This window comes from Pseudophryne corroboree, chromosome 10 (genome assembly GCF_028390025.1).
Source record: "Pseudophryne corroboree isolate aPseCor3 chromosome 10, aPseCor3.hap2, whole genome shotgun sequence".
Classification (NCBI taxonomy): domain Eukaryota; kingdom Metazoa; phylum Chordata; class Amphibia; order Anura; family Myobatrachidae; genus Pseudophryne; species Pseudophryne corroboree.
In genome coordinates this window covers 113989968-114008493 of record NC_086453.1, presented here as the reverse complement: position 1 = coordinate 114008493, position 18526 = coordinate 113989968, and the positions used below count along the sequence as shown (strand labels likewise).

Below are 18526 nucleotides of genomic sequence, written 5' to 3'. Positions count from 1 at the left end.
CTTGGTCATCTCTCCAGTGGGGGTGGTTCCCAAGAAGACTCCAGGCGCTTTCCGGCTCATTCAGCATCTTTCTTACCCGTCGGGGGCGTCGGTCAACAACGCAATACCACCGGCTCATTGCTCGGTGGTGTATCAGTCGTTTGACGAAGCGTTGGAGATGGTCCGCGGTTACGGGACTGGGGCCCTCATGGCTAAGATCGATGTTGAGTCCGTTTTTCGGTTACTGCCATTACATCCGGACTCGTTCCGTTTTATGGGTTTCCGGATCGGAGCGGAGTATTTCATCGACAAATGTTTGCCGATGGGATGTTCCGTTTCATGCTCATTTTTCGAGCGTTTTAGCACGTTTCGACATTGGTGCGTGGAGTCTTCGTCAGGGGGTCACGGAGTAGCACATTACCTCGATGACTTCCTGTGCGCGGGTCCGGCAAATTCACCGCGGTGCGGCAACTTGCTTTTCAGCATCCGAGCGCTGTTTTTCCACTTCGGCGTTCCGGTAGCCGAGGATGGAACAGAGGGCCCGTCCTCCTGTTTGTCCTGTTTGGGGATTGAGATTGACACGGTGGCAGGATCGTGTCGGCTGCCTCGGGACAAGGTGGTGAAGCTCCGCGACGCTATTTGCCGGTTTGAGGGGTCGCGTAAGGTCACACTGCGGCAGGCGCAGTCCTTACTGGGCATGTTGAACTTTGCTTGTCGGGTAATCCCGATGGGCAGGGTTTTCTGCCGGAAGCTAAAAAGGGCGACTGCGGGGTGTGTCAGACCACACCATTTTGTGCGTTTGTCCTCAGAGATCAAGAGGGATTTGGCCGTATGGGCCTCGTTCCTAGAGGACTTCAACGGGGTGTGTATATGGCAGGCCCCAATGGTGGACAGCGCTCGGTTGCAGCTGTTCACCTATGCAGCGGGTGCCTCTGGATTCGGTTGCTATCTGGAGGAATCTTGGTGCGCGGCCTCGTGGCCGGCGGAATGGCATCGCGAAGGTTTAACTAAGGACCTTTTGCTGCTGGAGCTTTTCCCCATTATGGTAGCACTGGAGGTATGGGGCGATCGGCTGGCTCATTGCAGCATCTTGTTTAGATGTGACAATCTGGGCGTGGTGCATGCGATAAATAACCAGAGGGCGAAGTCGCTGGTCGTTCTGCGGGTGCTGGGGCAGTTGCTGTTGACATGCCTTCGTCGGAACGTGTGGTTCCGCGCGCAGCACGTGCCGGGGCTAGAGAACGGAATTGCTGACGCGTTATCACGAGGGCAGTGGGAAAGATTTTGTTCGTTGGCACCCGAGGCCGACGAGCATGGTTTTCATTGTCCCGGTTATGATGGCAGGTGATCGGGCCGGACTGGAGGGTCTAGCGTTGCGGTCAGTCGCGCCAACCACGCTTAAGGCTTACAGGCAAGCTTGGAGCGAATGGGAGGAGTTTGTGCAAGGATGAAATTCGCAAGTTAAGAGCGGGCATCGGATTATGCTTTCTTTTATTTGGCAGCTGATTGTTTCGGGTAGGTCCAGAGCGGTGGTATCCCGATACTTGGCTGGGATTTCGTTTTCAGCAAAATAAAGGGCGTCACCGACGTGACTAAGAGTGGGATTCTGCTGACGACAATGAAAGGATGGGCGCGAGTCGCGACGCCGCCGCCTGATAGGAGGCGGCCCATTGATGCGGCCTTGTTGCCGGCTGTTATCAGGGCGGTAGGAGGTGTCGCATCATCCAGGTTTGAGTCGCTTTAGGGTTTCGGAATTGGTGGCGCCTTCTAAGCGAGCAGATTCGCGCATGCTGGTCGAGGACGTGGTGGTGGGTGAGAGGTCCTTGCTTTGCGGATGGCGTCGCTCTAAGTGGGGAGAGGTCGTTGGGTCACCTTGGTTCCGGCACTGGATGGGAGCATTTGCCCAGTAAGTGTGGCAGGGTAGTATGCGGCAGTACGGCCCGGCGGTCGGGGGTCATGGCTGCTGCATGATGACGGGCTGCCGGTGACGAAGTATCAATTTCATTGGATGCTGGGTCGCTGTCTTGCGAGCTTGGGCCTTCCACCCGCTGCGTTCGGGACGCATTCCTTCCGCATAGGGGCTGCGGCGTCGGCTGCGGCGGTGGGATTTTCCATGGACGAGGTCCAGGCGGTGGGGCGATGGAAGTCGTCAAGTTACAGACGATATATTCGCCCCGTTGCATGAGATGTTGGCTCGCGCGTAGTTTGTTGTTTAATTACAGTTGTTCAGTCATGTTGTACAGTTCAGTACGTTATGGTGTTGTGCGTGTGTTTGTCTTCCCCCCTTTTAGCCTACTCAGGGATTAGCTACTCACCGTTGCGGGCATGAGCCGGCAGCGGGGGTCTGGAGTTATTTTGCGATTTTTTGCCTGACTTGACGGACTGAATTCTAATCCACAATTCGGCTAATCTGTTCTAATCAGAGTCCCTCAGCAGGTCTTTACGCTTTCACCTCCAGCTGAGTTATTACATGTTTTACCCCTTTTTTACCCCCCCCCCCTTTTTTGTTTATTTCTTAATTTTGTTTTCATCTTTCCCATTTGTGTGTTCATGTTCTGCTTCAAATTGGCTGGAAGTTGGTGCAGATCGGCTAGGCCGGGACTGCTGCAATATACGGAAACTAAATTTTTCTTTTTGGCAGATCCTTCAGGTTAATGCAGTAAATTAAACAATGGTATAGATGATTAGTAACCACTTTTACCCCCTTTTCCTCCTCTTCAGGTTGGTTGGAAGATGACTTGCCTATTTGGGTGGTTGGCCACTCTTATGTGTATTGGGCCGCCCAGTTTTGGCCTCGGAGGGGGCACAGATGTTTCCTAGGGCTCGAGGAGTTCGTTGGCTTGGTTGGCAAGGGATGATGTGGACGGAGTTGAGAAGTAGACTAGTGAGTCAGGCCAGCAAGCATGGAGCCCTAGGGTGTTGGTTGTCCATTTAGGTGGCAACGACCTGGGGAAGAGGACTTCTTTGGAGATGCGGTGGGCCATGATACAGGATCTGGCAAGTTTGGCCGCAGCATGGACCAATTGTGTATTGGTATTCTCCTTTATGGTGCCAAGGTTGAGTTGGCAAGGTGTGGCGGACGGTCGCGAAATTGAGGAGGCCAGGCAGAAGGTGAATGGGGCGGTGGCGAAGTGGGTGTTGTCCCACGGAGGCCAAGTGGTTCGCCACCCTAGGATTCGGTTCAGAGACAGTCACCTTTTTCGGCCTGATGGTATGCATCTATCCAGTGAGGGGATGATGCTTTTCCTGGAGGATCTGTTCCTAGTGTTGCAGGAGTTAGGGTGAGGTTATGGTGGCGGTGCGAAGACTCTGGGAAGGAGTCTTTCGCTGTTGGCGGAAAAGAACGGCAGTTTGTATTTGTATGGTAAGCTGTAGTGTTTTACAGTTTGGTGTGGTTTAGGTGCACTCACCTCCATCGACTTATTGGCCGCTTGACCACCCGTCCGGGAAGGCAGCGGCAGGGCACCCAGGAGCGGTGGGTAGTCACTGTGGGGGTTGAGTTGTCACATATTACCGGTTTGTGATAGTTGTAGTAAAATTAGGATGGTCTCGAATTTTTAGTATTTTAAGGTTAATTTAGGTTAATAGAGCCGTTCTTTTTGCTGCCACCATATGCCGGCTGGATCGGCATCTTAATAAAATTTTCTATTACAGGTTTGCTATTGGTTAGGGTCAAATAAATAGCTAGCAATTTTTCTGCCAAAATTCAAGTCTCCGTGTCTTTATTTCTGGTTATGAAGGTAATGAATGCTTTACTTTAAAAGAAGGGGGTCCACCAAATATCACTAGGATGTTTAAAAGAAAAGGTAATGTATGTGTGAGAACAGAATTTAATTGTGAAAGTGGGTTTGATGTATTAAATGAATGGCATATGAGGGCAGGAGATGATCGTTTAAAGGTTGGTGGACTATTATAGTATTAGTGGGGTTATGTGAGGGCTAATCTTTTGATAGTGAATATTATTTAATTTATTAATTGAGTAATAGTGAAGCCTATTCATTTAAGATGGGTTATCACTCAGGCTATTAATTTAATACTATGGGGTTTTGTTGGCCTTTAATTGTACGCAGGGTTGAGATGGGGAAGAGTAGGTGCTATTAATTTAATGTCAGTGCTGTTTTTTTTGAGAAATATGTCATCAAATTAAAAGTGATTAATATAAATTTAATGATGGAATAATTGAGGGGCATTAGCTTTACATATGAAATGTAAATTATATATTAAACAGACCATGCTAGGTTATATGTCTGGTGTATATCTTGTGAGTGCTGGAGGGTTGATGCAGCAACACGCAATGATATGGATGAAGATCTGCAGCATGTGCTAACGCCCTCTGACTACATACTGACCTATCCAGGAGATAATACTTTAATCAATAATGTACTGTTGCTCATAGTAGACAACCTATGACACTCTAGCTGTTGTGAAACTACACATACATTCCCAGCATACCTGCCACAGTTTTAACATACCCTGATAGCAAACCTTTGGGGCATGCTGGCAGGTATAGTTCCACAGTCCACACTAGCTGGAGTCTTAGGGCTGTAACACACACTCCGGTTTTTCCCGGATGGGCAAAAGCCGGACAAACTTTGTCCGGCTTTTTGCCATCCGAGAGAAACCGGCAGAGTCTGTCACACAGGACGGCTTTGAGCCGTGTGTGATGCTGTGCGCATGCGCAGCATCAGACACGGCTTCAGAAAAAACCGTTGTGTGTGAAAGCTCCCCTTCTCACACACGGTTTACTGGCTGCAAAGACGGCCCGGCACCCGCCCGGCAGCCGGACCTTCCAGTGGTGAGACCCGGCTGCAACCCGGCAGCCGGGCCGGGACCGTGCAGTGTGAAGGGACCCTACCCCTCACACCGTTAACTACAATGCCGGCACGGGAAAAAGCCATCCGGCTTTTTCCCGGCCAGCAAAAGCCGGGTAGTGTGTTTTAGCCCTTACAGGTTGCCTACCCCTTGTGTAGCTGATACATTTAATCAAGTTGTAGAGGTTTATTCGTATAAGGGTTAAACAACAGGTGTACATTTCATTTAAACAAATTTTGTGTATTTGTGTTTGTATATAACTGTATGTTATATGGAATTATATTGTGTAGGGTAATGTGATTTTTTACTAAGATTGTCAAGCCACATCAGTGCATACATCTATGATATATCTCCACCATTGTGTGTTCTATGTATACAGACTGGTTACACCTGAAGGAAATCTGGTATACAAGCTGGATGTATCGTGAGACACAGCTGAACATAGACTCACATAGGTCTGTTCCTGCTTGTTTTTAGATAGAAAACCAAGAATATTTTATTTGTATGACTGGCACTACATCTGTAGAAAACCTGATTATAGTACTTTTTAAAGCATACAGTATGTCTCAGAAAGCTGTAATTAGTGGAAATTGTTTTTATTATTAAATATAAAATATTCAAATTACAAATTCCCATGCAAAAGAAGTCACATTGAATTTACTCAAATCAAACAAATGCTATTCTAAGATAATTTAATACACAATATATTTCAACAGTTGTATGATAATCAAGTGTTAGGAGATATTTGGAAATGCAATTAGTTTAGGAGTGAGAAATCTTAATAGAATGAGGTACCTTCAATCCAGTGGCTTAGTTTCCCAATTACGTAGTACTGTAGTGGAAAATCAGCTTGTTTGCTATAAAAGACTTTGTACCGAGTGAATTAGTGTTTATTCTGTATTATCTTACTATAATAGCTCTGATGTCACCGGTAATTCTTCTCCTCCCATTCTGCAGCTGTTGGCTATTTATCAGGAAAGGAAAAATTGAGAGTGAAGCATACTTGCCTACCTGACCCTCTCCATGAGGGAGAAAATGCTCTGTTCCTGGACTTTCCTGGTAATGTATGATTGCCATCACCTGTGGTGAAACACCTTTCTTATCAATTAACTAGCTCACCACAGGTGATGGCAATCATACATTACCAGGAGAGTCCAGGAACAGAGCATTTTCTCCCTCATAGAGAGGGTCAGGTAAGCAAGTATGGAGTGAAGCAAAGAAAGGGACAAGTAACTGTGTGCCTAATTCAGCAAGGATTGCAGAAGTGATTCTTGATGTATTTTCCCAATGGTCGGGAACTGCGCACATGCAGGGCCCATTCTGCGCACCTGCAGAAAAGGTCCTGAGATTGCATTTCAGCAGGGGTGGATTGGCCCACCAGGACACCATGACAGATTCCGATGGGCCAGTACCATACCCCCCCCCCCCCCCCCTTTCCCGCCAGGCCGATTCACACTCAGGCTGGGCTGGCTCACACTGCTTCCAGTACTTGCATTTTCATTGAAATGCAATCTGGAAGTTAGGCTAGAAAGGACTTCAGCAGCATCCTCTCCCTGGCCCCAGCCAAAGGACTTTTCAATGAGCCTGGGAACAGCAACATAGCGATGGTTGGAGCCGGGTTTTCTATACCCGCCGCCACCTTAGCTCCCGCACTCTCACTGGAAGGGCCAGAGCGGCGACGGAGCACTGAAGGGGACCCGGCAGAGCGGTTATTTTTAATTACATTATTTGCATTATCATGTTGGTGTAAGGGTTAGGGCAGTGATGGCTAACCTTGACACTCCAGCTGTTGTTGAACTACACATCCTAGCATGCCCTGCTACAGTTTTGCTATTTGGCCATGCTAAAACTGATGCAGGGCAGCTCGGATATGTAGTTCAACAACAGCTGGAGTGTCAAGGTTAGGGCGTCCCCGGTCACAGTGTATGGTTTGATGACTGGATAAGAGCAGGATGTACCTTGTTCTCAGGATGCCAGCTGATCAGGCTGCACTCACAGCCAGCCCTGGGACAATCTCTAATGCAATGTCCTTCAGCCCCACAGCTGCCCAAGGTCTGTCCATAATGATGAGCCTATTTATGTAATGCAGTGGCTACGTATGTAATGTGGTTCTATTTGTATAATATGGTGCTATTTGTGTTATGTGGTGTTATTTGTATAATGTGGTGCTATTTGTGTTATGTGGTGCTATTTGTATAATGCGGTGCTATACGTGTAATGTGGTGCTATTTGTGTTATTTGTATAATGCTGTGCTATACGTGTAGCGTGGTGCTATACATGTAATGAGGTGCTATGTGTAATGTGGTGCTATTCATGTAATAATGTGGTGGCTATGTGTGTAATCAGGGGCGGATTGGCCACTGGGACAGATTCCACTGCACTGGTCCCCTGTGTCTGTGTTTCACTACTTGTGTGTGCTTCCTCCCTGTACTGTGCTGTATGTAGTGTGTGCTTCCTCCCTGTACTGTGCTGTATGTAGTGTGTGCTCCTCCTCCCTGTACTGTGCTGTATGTAGTGTGTGCTCCTCCTCCCTGTACTGTGCTGTATGTAGTGTGTGCTCCTCCTCCCTGTACTGTGCTGTATGTAGTGTGTGCTCCCCCTCCCTGTACTGTGCTGTATGTAGTGTGTGCTCCCCCTCCCTGTACTGTGCTGTATGTAGTGTGTGCTCCCCCTCCCTGTACTGTGCTGTATGTAGTGTGTGCTCCCCCTCCCTGTACTGTATGTAGTGTGTGCTCCCCCTCCCTGTATTGTGCTGTATGTAGTGTGTGCTCCCCCTCCCTGTACTGTGCTGTATGTAGTGTGTGCTCCCTCCTTGTACTGTGCTGTATGCAGGGCCGGCTCCAGGCCTACTAGCACCCTGAGCGAAAACATGTAAAAGTGCCCCACCCCTCCCATGTGCGCGCCGAAGGCGCGCGTGCTCCAGGAAAAGTGGGCGTGGCCTCTTGGAAAGTGGGTGTGGCCTCATAACTTCATATTATTAGACTATAAATAAATATGTTTTCACACCCCCTCTACGCACACAATTAGCAGCCTTACACATAACAGCCACAGTAGTGTTCCTTACACACAATGTTTCCAGTATAGTGTCAGATACACATAATGTCTCCAGTATAGTGCCAGATACACAATGTGCAGTGCCAGATAGACATGATATGCCCCCCAGCAGTGCCAGCTACACACAATATGCCCCCCAGCAGTGCCAGCTACATGATAGTGTTCACTTTTTAGGGCAGGGAGGGCACATTTTTAAGTTAGGAGGGCAAAATGATGTACATACTGTAATGCTTGTTGCTCATCTACCTACATGGTAAAGCACGGACAGTGCGCGCCAAAGGCGCGCAGCAAAAATTTAGGGGCGTTGCTTCGTGGGGAAGGTGCGTGGCCACATCATAGTGGCAATTCGCATTACACCACACAGTAGTGCAGTTAATACACACTGCACCAGGTAGAACCTCCTAGACACTTTGCGCCAGGCAGAGCACGTTAGACACTTTGCGCCAGGCAGAGCACGTTAGACACTTTGCGCCAGGCAGAGCACGTTAGACACTTTGCGCCAGGCAGAGCACGTTAGACACTTTGCGCCAGGCAGAGCACGTTAGACACTTTGCGCCAGGCAGAGCACGTTAGACACTTTGCGCCAGGCAGAGCACGTTAGACACTTTGCGCCAGGCAGAGCACGTTAGACACTTTGCGCCAGGCAGAGCACGTTAGACACATTGCCTAGCCACAGACGCCTAGCGGGAACACTACATGATATGCTCCCCAGCCGTGCCAGCTACACATGACATGCCCCCCAGCCGTGCCAGCTACACATGACATGCCCCCCAGCAATGCCAGATACATAAATGGCCACACAGTGCCAGATATGTAGATACAGAAAAGCCCCCGCAGTGCCAGATAAATGCCCCCACAGTGCCAGATACAGAAAAGCCCCCACAGTGCCAGATACAGAAAAGCCCCCACAGTGCCAGATACAGAAAAGCCCCCACAGTGCTAGATAAATGCCCCCACAGTGCCAGATAAATGCCCCCACAGTGCCAGATAAATGCCCCCACAGTGCCAGATATGACCCCACAGTGCTACATAAATGCCCCCAGTGCCAGATAAATGCCCCAGTGTGCCAGATAAATGCCCCCAGTGTGCCAGATAAATGCCCCCAGTGTGCCAGATAAATGCCCCCAGTGTGCCAGATAAATGCCCCCAGTGTGCCAGAAATGCCCCCACTGTGCCAGAAATGCCCCCAGTGTGCCAAATACATAAATGCCCCCACAGAGCCAGATATGCCCCCACAGAGCCAGAAATGTACCAGAAATGCCCCCCAGTGTGCCAGATAAATGCCCCCACAGAGCCAGATAAATGCCCCCACAGAGCCAGATAAATGCCCCCACAGAGCCAGATAAATGCCCCCACAGAGCCAGATAAATGCCCCCACAGAGCCTGAAATGCCCCCAGTGTGCCACAAATGACCCCACAGTGCCAGATAAATGCCCCCAGTGTGCCAGATAAATGCCCCCAGTGTGCCAGATAAATGCCCCCACAGTGCCAGATATGCCCTTACAGAGCCAGATCTGCCCCCAGTGTGCCAGAAATACCCCCAGTGTGCCAGAAATACCCCCAGTGTGCCAGAAATACCCCAGTGTGCCAGAAATACCCCCAGTGTGCCAGATATGCCCCCACAGTGCCAGATAAATGCCCCCACAGTGCCAGAAATGTACCAGAAATGCCCCCTGTGTGCCAGATAAATGCCCCCAGTGTGCCAGATAAATGCCCCCAGTGTGCCAGATAAATGCCCCCAGTGTGCCAGATAAATGCCCCCAGTGTGCCAGATAAATGCCCCCAGTGTGCCAGATAAATGCCCCCAGTGTGCCAGAAATGCCCCCAGTGTGCCAGATATGCCCCCACAGTGCCTGATAAATGCCCCCACAGTGCCAGATAAATGCCCCCAGCGTGCCAGATATGCCCCCAGCGTGCCAGATATGCCCCCACAGTGCCAGATATGCCCTTACAGAGCCAGATATGCCCCCACAGTGCCAGAAATGCCCCCCAGTGTGCCAGATCTGCCCCCAGTGTGCCAGATCTGCCCCCAGTGTGCCAGATCTGCCCCCAGTGTGCCAGAAATACCCCCAGTGTGCCAAAAATGCCCCCACGGTGCCAGATATGCTCCCACAGTGCCAGATAAATTCCCCCACAGTGCCATCCATAAATGTGCCGCCCCCCCCCCCCCCCCCCAATACCTGCGGCGCTGAGAGGGGGAGGAGTACTGCTGTCCAAGTGCGGGTCCAGGTGCGGGCGGCCACTTGTGTGCGCTGTGCGGCGCCGGCGTCTGACGTTAGACACCGGCGCCGTGCAGCGCGCATAGCACACACACGGCCGGGCCAATGCTGCACAGGGCCGGCTCCAGCTTCGAATATGGCGGCGCCAGCGCGCGGCGCCCATTAATGGTGGCGCCCTGCGCGGCCGCTCTATTCGAACATGCCTAGAGCCGGCCCTGGCTGTATGTAGTGTGTGCTCCCTCCCTGTACTGTGCTGTATGTAGTGTGTGCTCCCCCTCCATGTACTGTGCTGTATGTAGTGTGTGCTCCCTCCCTGTACTGTGCTGTATGTAGTGTGTGCTCCCGCTCCCTGTACTGTGCTGTATGTAGTGTGTGCTCCCGCTCCCTGTACTGTGCTGTATGTAGTGTGTGCTCCCCCTCCATGTACTGTGCTGTATGTAGTGTGTGCTCCCGCTCCCTGTTCTGTGCTGTATGTAGTGTGTGCTCCCTCCCTGTACTGTGCTGTATGTAGTGTGTGCTCCCCCTCCATGTACTGTGCTATATGTAGTGTGTGCTCCCTCCCTGTACTGTGCTGTATGTAGTGTGTACTCCCTCCCTGTACTGTATGTAGTGTGTGCTCCTCTTCCCTGTTCTTTGCTGTATGTAGTGTGTGCTCCCTCCCTGTACTGTGCTGTATGTAGTGTGTGCTCCCGCTCCCTGTTCTGTGCTGTATGTAGTGTGTGCTCCCTCCCTGTACTGTGCTGTATGTAGTGTGTGCTCCCCCTCCATGTACTGTGCTATATGTAGTGTGTGCTCCCTCCCTGTACTGTGCTGTATGTAGTGTGTACTCCCTCCCTGTACTGTGCTGTATGTAGTGTGTGCTCCTCTTCCCTGTTCTGTGCTGTATGTAGTGTGTGCTCCCTCCCTGTACTGTGCTGTATGTAGTGTGTGCTCCCGCTCCCTGTTCTGTGCTGTATGTAGTGTGTGCTCCCTCCCTGTACTGTGCTGTATGTAGTGTGTACTCCCTCCCTGTACTGTGCTGTATGTAGTGTGTACTCCCTCCCTGTACTGTGCTGTATGTAGTGTGTGCTCCTCTTCCCTGTACTGTGCTGTATGTAGTGTGTGCTCCCCCTCCATGTACTGTGCTATATGTAGTGTGTGCTCCCTCCCTGTACTGTGCTGTATGTAGTGTGTGCTCCCGCTCCCTGTACTGTATGTAGTGTGTGCTCCCTCCCTGTACTGTGCTGTATGTAGTGTGTACTCCCTCCCTGTACTGTGCTGTATGCAGTGTGTGCTCCTCTTCCCTGTACTGTGCTGTATGTAGTGTGTGCTCCCCCTCCATGTACTGTGCTATATGTAGTGTGTGCTCCCTCCCTGTACTGTGCTGTATATAGTGTGTGCTCCCGCTCCCTGTACTGTGCTGTATGTAGTGTGTGCTCCCTCCCTGTACTGTGCTGTATGTAGTGTGTGCTCCCTCCCTGTACTGTGCTGTATGTAGTGTGTGCTCCCCCTCCCTGTACTGTGCTGTATGTAGTGTGTGCTCCCCCTCCCTGTACTGTGCTGTATGTAGTGTGTGCTCCCCCTCCCTGTACTGTGCTGTATGTAGTGTGTGCTCCCTCCCTGTACTGTGCTGTATGTAGTGTGTGCTCCCTCCCTGTACTGTGCTGTATGTAGTGTGTACTCCCTCCCTGTACCGTGCTGTATGTAGTGTGTGCTCCCCCTCCCTGTACTGTGCTGTATGTAGTGTGCTCCCCCTCCCTGTACTGTGCTGTATGTAGTGTGTGCTCCCTCCCTGTACTGTGCTGTATGTAGTGTGTGCTCCCTTCCTGTACTGTGTTGTATGTAGTGTGTGCCCCCCTCCCTGTACTGTGCTGTATGTAGTGTGTGCTCCCTTCCTGTACTGTGCTGTATGTAGTGTTTGCTACCTTCCTGTACTGTGCTGTATGTAGTGTGTGCCCCCCCTCCCTGTACTATGCTGTATGTAGTGTCTGCTCCCCCTCCTTGTACTTTGAAACATATAAGGTTAAAAAAAATGGGTTTGTAGAATGAAAAATCAATAAAATCAGAAGTAGATTAAAGGCATGACTACAGTGTCAGTAGACACTGAAAGTGGGTATATTCGTCCTTGTATATTCAGATGTGCAGATGTACATCAGGGAAGGGCATTGTAGCATCATATGCATAAAGTTGCAGGTAAACATTAGCATAGCGTAAAGCAAAGAAAGCCCCAACTGTGTCTATCTCAGAATCAGGACCTCTGAGGAGTTACCCCGTCCTCTTGAATACCCCTCCCCCTCAACAGATTCCGCCCCCATTAGTGCTGCTTCCATAAATTTCCTGGGCTGGTGTTCGATCCCAATCAACAGACAGAAGCATTAGCGGGGAGGGATGGCGGCGGGAGGTCGCAGATGAACATTGCGACCAATAATCACGATATTCATCACTAATGCGGTCCCAAATGCAGGAAGGAGGTGGTATGCACCACCTCCTGTGTTTGCATAGCAAAGGATTGCATTGCAAGCAGCTTTGCAACGCAATCCTTACTGAATTAGGCTCTATGCACCATGGCAAAACCATGTTGCACTGCAGGTGGGGTAGATTTAAAATTAGAGATGTGTGGCAGGCACTTTTCGTGTTTTGTGTTTGGTTCTGGTTCCATCCTCGTGTTTTGGATCTGGATTGGTTTTGCCAAAACCACCCTTTTGTGTTTTGGTTTTGGATCTGGATGATTTTGGAAAAAAAACATAAAAGAAGCTAAAATTACAGAATTTGGGGGTAATTTTGATCCCATAGTATTATTAACCTCAATAACATTCATTTACACTTATTTCCGGTCTATTCTGAACACCTCACAATATTGTTTTTAGGCCAAAAGGTTGCATCGAGGTGGCTGTATGACTAAGCTAAGCGACACAAGTGTGCGGCAGAAACACCTGGCCCATCTAGGAGTGGCACTGCAGTGTCAGACAGGAGGGCACTTTAAAAAACTAGGCCCCAAACAGCACATGATGCAAAGAAGAAAAAGAGGTGCAAGATGGAATTGTCCTTTGACCCTCCCACCCATCCTTATGTTGTATAAACAGGACATGCACACTTTAACAAACCAATCATTTCAGCGACAGTGTCTGCCACACAACAGTGGCTGAAATTACTGGTTTGTTTGGGCCCCCATCAAAAAAGAAGCAATCAATCTCTCCTTGCTCTACAGAGGCAAGATGTCGACCTCATCCTCATCCTCCAATTCCTCACCCCTTTCACTGTGTACATCCTCCTCCTCCTCACAGAGTATTAATTCGCCCCCACCATCACAGGTCCCTGTGTACTTTCTGGAGGCAATTGCTGGTAAAGGTCTTCCAAGAGGAATTTATAATTCATTTTGATGAACATCATCTTCTCCACATTTTGTGGATGTGACCTCCTACGCCGATCGCTGACAAGGTTACCGGCTGCACTAAACACTCTTTTTCAGAGTACACACTGGAGGGGGAATAACTTATGTCAAATAAAGCCAGTTTGTGCAAGGGCATCCAAATTGCCTCTTTTTTCCTGCCAGTATACGTACTGACTGTCTGACATGCCTACTTGGATGCTGTCACTTATATAATCCTCCACCATTCTTTCAATGGTGATAGAATCATATGCAGTGACAGTAGACATGTCAGTAATCGTTGGCAGGTCCTTCAGTCCGGACCAGATGTCAACTTTCACTCCTGACTGCCCTGCATCACCACCAGCGGGTGGGCTAGGAAATCTTATCCTTTTCTTGCATCCCCAAAGGTGAGAGAAATTGAAGGAGCAGCTGTTGACTGGTCATGTTCCGCTTGAGTTGACAATTTACTCACCAGCAGGTCTTTGCACCTCTGCACACTTGTGTCTGCTGGAAAGAGAGATACAACGCAGGCTTTAAACCTAGGATCGAGCACGATGGCCAAAATGTAGTGCCCTGATTTCAACAGATTGACCACCCTTGAATCCTGGCAAAGTAAATGAAGGGCTTCATCCACAAGTCCCACATACTTTGCGAAATCGCACCGTATTAGCTACTCCTTCAATTTCTCCAGCTGCTTCTGCAAAAGCCTGATGAGGGGAATGACCTGACTCAAGCTGGCAGTGTCTGAACTGACTTCACGTGTGGCAAGTTCGAAGGGTTGGAGAACCTTGCACAAGACAGAAATCATTCTCCACTGCGCTTGAGTCAGGTGCATTACCCCTCCTTTGCCTATATCTGATAAAGCTAAATATTTATCGTATATAAAACACTTTAAGAGGTCTAAGAACACTGTACGCTATCTACGTAAGAAGTACCGTAAGGGTACGCAAGTTGCGTAACGATCGCTCAACCGTAGTCGAGACGCTCAAGCGTCACGTTCGCTTACGGCCCAGAGATCACAGGCAGGCACGCTATTGGCTGCCGACTAACGTAATGATTCGCTATAGCGTAGCGGACGCTCGGGACCACGAGGAGATCACCAGCGGTGCAGACGCTTACAACGTTAAACCTTTATATCTATACCTTTAACAACGAAATATACAGTAAACCTTAGTGTGGTGATAACGTGTAAATGCAACCTGGTGTAACCTGATTAACTCACAAGCTGTTTGAGCGTCACCGACGCTCTGAGATTACTTAACACTATAAGGAATACACAGATACCTGGGCTTAGGGTCCAACGCCTAATATATATATTATGAATGATATACTTGCAAAAGAATTAATACAAATACAAATCATACACTACAATATAACATAGACTACCTAACCAGATAACTACACAGGAAATACAATACAATACAATACTATTTAAGGGAAAATAAGAGAGAAAGAGGGGAAGAGAGAGAGAGAGAGAAATGGCTCATAATAACAAGAAGATCAATATGATTGCAGAGAAGCTTACACATGTGAGGAACAATCGCTGCGCAGTTATTCAATGCTGAGAATCTTTGTGGAGAAAATACTTGACCTTACCCATACTGGCTGTCCCTATATACACACCCTACAATACCGCATGGGACAGAAGCTAGACTCCATTTTGAGAAAACTCCCATGAAGACTGCAACACATGGTTGAAAGGGGGAGGGGAAAACACCCGGCAGCAGCCATTTTAGATTTGCAGGTCCAAACACATGGCACTCTCTACTACACCACAATCACATAGCAGAAGACACAAGACTCCATTTTATTCCAAAATGTCCAAGCCTCAGAACAATGCATATGTTCTGATTTTACAATTCCAAACCATCTAAATCACCTTTCACAATTTCAATCCAACTTCCTAGAACCATCTTATTCACTTTCACATTCCAAACAACTTCAGTATCTCAATAACCAGAGCAAATTCATCACAAGACCAGATCACAATGTAACCACACATCTCAGCCTGCCATTGCTACAAGCACATGCCCAAACGCAACTGCATGGTGGTATTTATGATTAACAAGATATATATTATAACTTACCAGTACAATCTATTTTAAATCACCATAGGCAAGCAAACACCACAAATGCTATAGGTTGTCCAATGTCCCAGCTACCATCACAGACTCCCAGATCTATCACACAAACACCCAACAATCACACAACCAAGTTACAATATCCTATTTAAACTAGAAAGCAATCTGTCTATATTTCCTTATCTAGCCATGTGAATTCAATACTTAGCCTTTGGTGCCTGGTGATGATCCAGCCATGCTTCTGGGAGCTTTGTTCTGAGTGTAGCTTCATTACATCTGTTCTCTGAGGCCACCAGCAAAAAACTGACCCCCAACCCCCCCAGACAGGAACTATCCTCCTGTGTGTCTGTTCCTAGGGGAGGGGTCTCTCTCTCTCCTTTGTATATGTTAATCAGGTTCAGCCCTGAAAATCTTAGTAAAAGGTTGGCTTGATCATCCATTGTTCATCTAACAAAGTGATCTTAGCTTTTATACATATAATCATATCTATCCGCTGCAATGTCCCACAACTTCACAACCAGCATCAAACTAACCCACACATCATTCTGCTTGCTTCAATACCAAACATGATGGGCGCATCTGGTTCTGTTCAGATAATACATATTCATGACATCCATTCATCAGCCAATTCTAAATCTCCATGATGTCTGGTGCTTGACATTATTATAACCATGTACTGTATGAAACAAGCGCCGAATCCATCTCCGTGCCATGTCCGAGCAAATGCGTGTGTTTCCATATATTGCTGTGCTCGCTGCGCATATTTGCAAGTATAGCGACTTAAATGTGTGTGTGGTTTGTATGTTCTCTCTATGCAATATTTTTGACTTTGACATATCATAGGTGGATGTATAGGCTTGAATGGCCTTTTGCTGCTCCTCCATCCTCTGAAGCATATACAGTGTTTAATTTCACCTCGTTACCACCTCTGGCTTCAGGTGATGGCAGGGCAGGTTCAGGCATGTTTGATGGCGCTCCAGTCTTTCGGCACGTGGTGGCTGAATGCCGAAAGTGGCCCGCAATTTTTCGGTCCACCGACAGCATCTCCTGCACGCCCCTGTCATTTTTCAAAAAATTCTGCACCACCAAATTAATTGTATGTGCAAAACATGGGACATGCTGGAATTTGCCCAGATGTAATGCACGCACAATATTGGTGACGTTATCCGATGTCACAAATCCCCAGGAGAGTCCAATTGGGGTAAGCCAATCTGCAATGATGTTCCTCAATTTCCTTAAGAGGTTGTCAGATGTGTGCCTCTTACGGAAAGCGGTGATACATAGCGTATACTGCCTAGGAACGAGTTGGCGTTTGCGAGATGCTGCTACTGGTGCCGCTGCTGTTGTTGCTGCGGGAGGCCATACATCTACCCAGTGGGCTGTCACAGTCATATAGCCCTTAGTCTGCCCTGTACCACTTGTCCGTGGATAGTGGGTACAACTGCATTTTGTAGGATACTAAGGACACTTTTTCTGACGTCTCTGTACATTCTCGGTATTGCCTGCCTAGAGAAGTGGAACCTCTATGGGATTTGATACCGGGAACACAGTACCTCAAACAATTCTCTAAGTCCCACTGAACTAATGTCGGATACCGGATGCACGTCTAACACCAACATAGCTGTCAAGGCCTTGTCACAACTGAGGGTTTAGGCTGACGGGAGGAAGCCTCAGTTGTAGGGGCTGAGATGAAGTTAAACCTGGGAGGTTTAATCAGACCCCTGGACATGTAAGTGCAGATTGATTACCCGAAGGTGTGACCATGACAACCAGTTTAAAATTCAAAATAAAAGTTTATTTAACAGACTCCGTGAAATGACAAGCAGCATTCAAAGTAAATCAAAGACAGTGGCAAATAACACAGTTCCTGGAATACATAACCATAGAAGGTTTCTCAGAGCACTGGTAGGTATAGAACAGATGTAAAAGTGAATCTGGTAATTTGAGTAAGCTGCTGTATCAGCTGGATGGAACCAGCCAGGTGGTAAAACACGGAGTGGATGCTGAATGGAATCAGCCAGGTAATGAAACACAGAGTGGGTGCTGAATGGAATCAGCCAGGTACTAAAGTCACGGAGTGGGTGCTGGATGGAACCAGCCAGGTGATGAAATATAGAATGGATGATGTGAGATGCTAGTGAGCGTAGAAACAGAATAGCTGATAGTTGATTACCGGTGGTAGTGGATACTGCTGGTAAGATAGGATCCGCTGGATCAGCACCGGTGTTTGGTAGAAGCTGGAATCAGTTGAAAGCTGGCTGCTTGGAAGCAGATAGTAGATAGCTGGAAACTGGACAGCCACGGAAGGCTGTAGAGTCAGGCTGCACTGCAAGATGGAAAGCAGGTGCGGGTCTCTTTGTGGATGCTGGAGACAGGAACTGGAACCTGGAGAAACAAGCCACAGGAGAGAGAGACTGGAACAAGGTATGACATTCAAAGCACTGACATCTATCTGGCCCAGACACAGGATACTTATACCTGCAGCTATGCAGGCATTGGCTGGGCAATTATGCAGATTCCAGAGACGGTGGATTGGAGGAATTGGAGCATGTGATCAAATCCAACATGGCTGCGCCCATGCTGGAACCTGGAGGGAAAACTGGTTTGAAAAGAAATGTGCAAACATAGTGATAATGGCGGCGCCGGCCGCGGAGGACAGGAGACGCCAGATGACAGCTATATGCTGAGACACTTGGAGGACAGCAGAGGCCACTATTCTGAAAACCTGCAGCAATAACACAGGAACGACGGCGGAGGCCGCGGAGGACGGGAGACGCCATGTTGGATTCAAACATGGCGCCGCTGTGGTAGTGTCTCAGAATGACAGGAGGGATGTGCAGAGTGTTGACACAGATGAGATCCGGACTTGGGACGCTGGGCCAGTCTCAGAAGACACCTAAACGGCAGGTAATGGCGTCCAGATACCCGGATCGGGACAGGCCTCAGTTTTCCGCTTTGCAAAATATACATTATGGTAAGAACTTACCGTTGATAATGGTATTTCTCCTATGTCCACAGGTTTCCACAGGAT

At 48.6% G+C, this 18526-nt stretch overlaps 1 protein-coding gene and 1 long non-coding RNA gene across 2 annotated transcripts in view; one reads left to right on the top strand and one right to left on the bottom strand.

The window, feature by feature from the left end:
• LOC134965072 (sulfotransferase 2B1-like) overlaps positions 1 to 5809 on the bottom strand; it is a 159948-nt gene extending 154139 nt beyond the window's left edge. The window contains exon 1 of the mRNA XM_063941635.1: positions 5587 to 5809. The gene's annotated coding sequence lies outside the window, so the exon portion shown is untranslated. The remainder of the gene's footprint in view (positions 1 to 5586) is intronic.
• Positions 5810 to 5922: 113 nt separating this feature from the next.
• Positions 5923 to 18526, top strand: part of LOC134965071 (uncharacterized) — a 122267-nt gene continuing 109663 nt past the window's right edge. Inside the window, exon 1 of the long non-coding RNA XR_010188298.1 lies at positions 5923 to 5984. This is a non-coding gene — a long non-coding RNA (uncharacterized LOC134965071). The remainder of the gene's footprint in view (positions 5985 to 18526) is intronic.